Genomic DNA, 7366 nt, shown 5'->3' with positions numbered 1-7366 from the left:
GTACAGCTTTCTGGTCACAAAATATGTGTTTCACTCTCCTTTTCCCACACAATATAAGCACACTCTCTTCTTGAAAGTGAAAACCCAACAAGACAAGGCACAAACTGACAGTGCAGGATTTCTAAGTGACATGTGGCAATCTCTACATTACAGATGATATACAGTAGCATTTGTGCTCAGATGTGACTCCCTTCGATCTGTGCCAAGATGTGACTCCCTTAGAACATTTTAAATGTTAGCACTAACATGTTAGCACTAAGTTAAATTATCTGTCCCCACATATTCATTTTACAGAGACACAATAGAATCACTAGCCAAGTTTTCAGAAGGAGACTGTCAGGTCCTTCTTCCTAGTCTGTCTTAGTTTGGAAGCTCAGCTGAAACCTGTCTACCACGGGTGACCCTGCTGATATTTGAAATACTGGTGGCAAAACTTCCAGTATCACAGCAGCACACAAGCAACCACAGTATGACAAATTGACAGACATGTAATGAAAACCTTATAAATAACAGTGGAATATTTTCTTGATATTGTGCAGGAAGATGAGCCCCTCAGGTTGGAAGTTACTCAAAATATGACTAGAGAAGAGCTACCTCCTCAAAGTAGAGTCAATCTTAATGACGTGGATGGAGTCAAGCTTTCGGGACCTTCATCTGCTGATGTGGAACGATTGAAAATGAGAAGAAACAGCTGCAAACATCCATTAATAATCAGAACGTGGAATGTACCAAGTATGAATCAAGGAAAATAGGAAGTCATCAAAAACAAAATGGAATGCATCAACATCAATATCCTAGGCATTAGTGAGCTGAAATGGATTGGAATTGGCTATTTTGAACCAGATAATCATATGGTCTACTATGCTGGGAATGACAAATTGAAGAAGAATGGCATCTCATTCATCTTCAAAAAGAACATTTCAAGATCTATCCTGAAGTACAACGCTGTCAGTGATAGGATAATATTCATATGCCTACAAGGAAAAACAGTTAATATAACTATTATTCAAATTTATGCACCAAACACTAAGGCCAAAGATGAAGAAATTAAAGAGTTTTACCAACTTCTGCAATGTGAAATTGATCAAACATGCAGTCAAGATGCATTGATAATTACTGGTGATTGTAATGCAAAATATGGAAACAAAGAAGGACTGGTAGTTGGAAAATATGGCCTTGGTGCTAGAAATGATGCCAGAGATTGCATGATAGAATTTTGCAAGACCTACGACTTCTTCATTGCTAATATCGTTTTTCAACAACATAAATGGCAAATATACACGTGGACTTCTCCAGATGGAATACACAGGAATCAAATTGACTACATCTGTGGAAAGAGATGATGAAAAAGCTCAGTATCATCAGTCAGAACAAGGTCAGGGGCCAACTGTGGAAAAGACCATCAATTACTCATATATAAGTTGAAGTTGAAGAAAATTAGAACAAGTCCACCAAAGTATGACCTTGAGTATATCCCACTTGAATTCAGAGATCAACTCAAGAATAGATTTGACACTTTGAATACTAATGACCGAAGACCAGAAGAGTTGTGGAATGACATCAAGGACATCAAAAAAGAAGAAAGCAAGAGGTCATTAAAAAGACAGAAAGAAATAAAAGACCAAAATGGATGTCAGAAGAGACTCTGAAACTTGCTCTTGAACATAGAGTAGTTAAAGAGAATGGAAGAAATTATTAAGTAAAAGAGCTGAACAGAAGATTTCAAAGGGTGGCTGGAGAAGACAAAGTAAAGTATTACAATGAAATGTGCAAAGACCTGGAGTTAGACAACCAAGAGCTAAGAACACGCTTGATATTTTTCAAGCTGAAAGAACTGAAGAAAAAATTCAAGGCTCGAGTTGCAACATTGAAATATCCGATGGAGGAAATATTAACAGACACAGGAAGCATCAAAAGAAGATGGAAGGTATACACAGAGTCACTGTACCAAGAAGAATTAGTCGACATTCAACCATTTCAGGAGGTTGCACATGATCAAGAACCAATGGTACTGAAGGAAGAAATTCAATCTGCACTGAAGACATTGGCGAAAAACAAGGCTCCAGGAATTGATGGAATACCAGCTGAGATGTTTCAACAAACAGATGCAGCACCGGAAGCACTCACTCGTCTATGCCAAGAAATTTGGAAGAGAGCTACCTGGCCAACCAAGTGAAAGAGATCCATATTTGTACCCATTCCAAAGGAAGGAGATCCAACGTAAATTATCAAACAGTATCATTAATATCACACACAAGTAAAATTTTGCTGAAGATCATTCAAAAGCAATTATAACAGTACATCAACAGGAAACTGCCAGAAATTTAAGCTGGATTCAGAAGACGATGTGGAACAAGAGATATCATTGCTCATGTCAGATGGATCCTGGCTGAAAGCAGAGAATACCAGAAAGATGTTTGCCTGTGTTTTATTGACTATGCAAAGGCATTCGGTTGTGTGGATCATAACAAATTATGGATAACATTGCAAAGAATGGGAATTTCAGAACACTTAATTGTGCTCATGAAGAACCTGCACTTAGAACAAGAAGTAGTCATTCGAAGAGAACAAGTGGATACTGCATGGTTTAAAGTCAGGAAAGTTATGCATCAGGGTTATATTCTTTCACCACATCTATTCAATCTGTATGACGAAAAAATTATCCAAGAAGCTGGACTATATGAAGAAGAATGGGGCATCAGGATTGAGGAAGACTCGTTAACAACCTGGGATATGCAGATGACACAACCTTGCTTGCTGAAAATGAAGAGGACTTGTGGCACTTACTGATGAAGATCAAAGACCACAGCCTTCAACTTTAAGAAAACAAAAATCCTCACAACTGCACCAATAAGCAACATCATGATAAATAGAGAAAAGATTGAAGTTGTCAAGGATTTTATTTTGCCTGGATCCACAATCAACGCCCATGGAAGCAGCAGTCAATAAATCAGAGGACACATTACATTGGGCAAATTTGCTGCAAGGGTTCTCTTTAAAATGTTAAAAAGAAAAGACATCACTTTAAGGACTAAGGTGTGCCTGAACCAAACCATGGTATTTTCAATCACTTTATATGCATGTGAAAGCTGGACAAAGGATAAGGAAGACCAAAGAAGAACTGATGCCTTTGAATTATGGCGTTGGTGAAGAATATTGAATATACCATGGACTGCCAGAAGAATGAACAAATCTGTCTGGAAAGAAGTACAGCCAGAATGTTCCTTAGAAGCAAGGATGCTGAGACTTTGTCTCACATACTTTCGACATGTTATCAGGAGAGGGACATCATGCTTGGTAAAATACAGAGTCAGCGAAAAAGAGGAAGATCCTCAACGAGATGGATTGACATTGAGGCTGCAACAATGGGCTCAAACATAGCAATGATTGTGAGGATGGCTCGGGACCGGGCACTGTTTCATTCTTTTGTACATAGGGTTGCTATGAGTTGGAATGGATTCAATGGCACCTAACAACAACAATATCATCAGGATAATGGAATAAATGTTCTCCTTCAGAGAGTGGCAGAATGCAAGATGACCAGCAATCTGGTTCATAGCAATCCTGAAATTCCCCTGGGCGGATATTTTGAAGTAACACTTTTCTGGGAGTGGGGAGTATTCTTTTCCCGGATTTAGTTACACTATTCCCTCAGTGTAACTTCCTTGGCCACAGTTCTCCACAGCTTTTGACTCAACCTTCTTGGAGGGGTTCCTCTACTGCCACAATTGTCCTTAATTACATTTTAAATCAGGTATGGGAAACATGCTTTCTCTGGGGCCATGTGACTGGTATTCACCAATAAAATGTGAGCAGAAAAGATGGCAATTACTTTCAGGTGGAAGCATTTAATTGCCAGTCTAGGGCACTGTAAGTACTCTCTTGCCTATCTCAGTGATTGTGGAAATATTAATCATGATAATGCCTCCATCAACCTGTGTCTCTCTGCCTTACTTCCTGAGAAATTACCCCTGCTGATCTGTTCTGGATCAAGCAATAATTAAACAAACCTCTGTTGTATTATATATTACTGCTGTAAGACTTAAAGGAGATAATATAACCTCTGTATTAATGGCAGCCCTGGCAACGCAGTGGTTAAGCGATTGGCTGCTAAACAAAAGGTCGAGGTTCAAACTCACCACTGCTCTGTGGGAAAAAGATGTGGCAGTGTGCTTCTGTAAAGATTTACAGCCTTGGAAGTCCTATGGGGCAGTTCTACTCTGTCCTATAGGGTCACTATGAGTGGGAATCAACTCAATTGCAATGGGTTGGGTTTTTTTTTAGGTATTATTATTATTAAAAGTATCAAGTATTTTTAACTTTTGGAGTCCCTGAGTGGTGCAAACGATTAACATACTCAGCTGATAACTGAAAGGTTGGAGGTTCAAGTCTAATCAGATGTGCCTTGGAAGAAATGCCTGATGATCTACTTGTGAAAAATCAACCATTGAAAACTGGTAGACAAACGTTTGTACAGTCTCCTGTGTTACCTTAACACTGTGACATGCCTCAATCAAAACATTTATCACACTGTGTCTGAAGTGATGCCTGCGTTACCAGTGATGTGCTAGAGCTGATTTATACTAAGTATGCACGTCTTTCCAATCCTTCGTTCACTAACTTCCAGTTGATAATTTGAAACCATTCATGGTGGAAGTATTTACACAATAGAAATTGGCAAATGCTTCAAATCAGTTTGTATCTTTTGCTTGAGGAGCTCATTGTTAAACATGTATCAGAACATCACTGTGTATAACTATTTTCTCAGACTATAAGCTTTTCAAGTTCATGTCATTGTTAATGTTGGGTGCCGTTGAGTCATTTCCAACTCATAGCGACCCTATATGACAGAGTAGAACTGCCTCATAGGAATTTCTAGGCTGTAATGCTTACAGGAGCAGATCGCCGAGTCTTTGGGCTAGTAGTTTGGAATCACTGACCGTTAAGTTAGCAGCTTAACCATTGTGCCAGAAGGGCTCCTATGCATGTCTTCTTTGTGGTGGGGGTATGACATTTGGTGGTAGAGATGTGTAGTATTTTCACTTAAGCTTGGTAAGAAATGTGTGTTGAATTGACAATCAGAGAAAAACATTCGGCACGCATTTGAAAATTGGGGTTGGAGTTTTTCTTTTTTAAAAAAAAAATATTTTATTGTGTTTTAGGTGAAAGTTTACACAGCAAAGTAAGTTCCCCCTTAACAATTTTTATACAAATTGTTCCGTGGCATTGGTTATAATTTTTACTATGTGTCAGCATTCTTATTAACCCCATTTTGTTTGTTCTGTTTCCATTGATCTAGCTTCCCCTCACCTCCTTGCCTTCTCATCTTTGCTCTCGGGTAAGTGTTAACCATTGGTCTCATATAGTTAGTTGTTTAAGGGAGCACATTAATCATAGGTGATATTGTTTCTTTTATAAGCCAATCTATTATTTGACTGAAAGGTGACCTGCAGAAACAGCACCAGCTCCAAGTTCAAAAGGTATCTTAGGGCTGTAGTCTCAGGGATTCCTCTAGTCTCTATAAGTCTAGCAGGTCTGAACTTTTTAGGAATTTGAGTATTGTTCTATATTTTTCTCCCATTCTGTCCAGGACCTTCTTTCCTGTCCCGGGTCAGAACAGTTGATAGTGGTAGTCAGGCACCGTTTAGATCTTCTAGTATCAAGTTAGAAGAGGCTGTGGCTTGTGTGGGCTGCTAGTCCAGTAGACAAGTTTCTTCTTTGAGCCTTTGATTTCCTTCATTCTCTTTTGCTCCATACAATAGAGTTGTTTGGATATGTCTAGGAAGCCTCTTTAACTGTGCACCCTATATGGTTTGTTTTATATGTATGGATATATATGCAGCACACCCAAAGGTGTATATACATCGCCTACAGATATATCTATACATGCATTTGCATTTACTCATATATGCTTTCCTATACACATATAGGCATCCATATCTACCTGTGTAACTACACATATATTTTTTGCTCAATTTTACTGTTGTTGCAAAATTGTATATGCTATAGCATTACTTGAGCCCTGGTGGAGCAGTGGTTAAGAGCTCGGCAGCTATCCAAAAGGTTGGCAGTTCGAATCCACCAGCAGCTCCTTGGAAACCCTATGGGGCAGTTCTACTCTGTCCTATAAGTCAAAATCAACTGGAAGGCAACAAGTTTGTTTTGTTTTTTGTTTATAGCATTACCAAAATTTTCTCTTTTTCTCATGTACTTCTTAGTGTCTTTATTTACCTTTGTCAAATTGTGGTGACTTCACCCATATTTGGGATTGCCTTTCCCATCAACAAGAGTAACAAGTGTCGACTATCTAGAAAGTGATTCCCCCTCCCTATTCCTCCCATCCCTGGTAAATATCAATGAACTTTGTTTCTGTGTGTATATCTATTCTTCACTGTTTATAATAGTGGGATCATACGGTATTTGCCTTTTTGTGATTGGCTTATTTCAGTCTGCCTAATGTCCTCCAGATTCATTCATGTTATAAGATGTTTTGCAGACTCCTCATTATTCTTTATAGTTGCATAGTATTCCACTGTATGTATGTACCATAATTTGTTTATCCATGTGTCCATTGATGGACACTTGAGTTGTTTCCATCTTTTTTCTATTTTGAATAATGCTGCAATGAAGATATGTGTGCATAGGTCTATTCGTGTCACTGCTCTTAGATCTTTAGGGTATATACCTACAAGTGGGATTGCTGGATCATAAGATATTTCTATTTCTGGCTTTTTGAGGAAGTACTATACTGTTTTCCATAGTGGTTGTAACATCTTACAATCCCACCAGCAATGCATAAGAGTTCCAACCCCCTCACAATGTTGCCAGCATTTGTTGTTTTCTGTTTTTTTAATCATTTCCATTTTTTGCAGGAGTGAGATGGTATCTCATTGCAGTTTTGATTTGCATCTCTCTCTCATGGCTAATGGAGCCCTGGTGACACAGTGGTTAGGAGCTCAGGCTGCTAACAAAAAGGTTGGTAGTTCCCTCCTGGGAAACCCTGTGGAGCAGCTCTGCTCCATCCTATAGTGTCACTATGAGTCAGAATTGACTCGATGGTAATGGGTTTTTTTGGTAATGGCTAATAATCGAGAGCATCTTTTCATGTATTTGTTGGCTACCTGAATGTCCTCTTTGGTTAAGTGTTCATGACCGTTGCCATTTTTTGATTGGATTGTTTGCCTTTTTGTTGTTGAGTTGTTGAAGTTTTCTATATATTTTAGAGATTAGACTCTCATCAGATATGTCACTGCCAATGAATTTTTCCCAGTCTGTAGGTTCTTTTTTTACTCTCTGGTAAAGTCTTCTGATGAGCGTAAGTAAAGTTTTAGGAGGTCCCAGTTATCTAATTTATCTTCTGTCATTC

This window comes from Trichechus manatus, unplaced genomic scaffold (assembly GCF_000243295.1).
Source record: "Trichechus manatus latirostris isolate Lorelei unplaced genomic scaffold, TriManLat1.0 scaffold00085, whole genome shotgun sequence".
NCBI classification, from domain to species: Eukaryota; Metazoa; Chordata; class Mammalia; order Sirenia; family Trichechidae; genus Trichechus; species Trichechus manatus.
Note: the sequence above shows the minus strand (reverse complement) of the source record.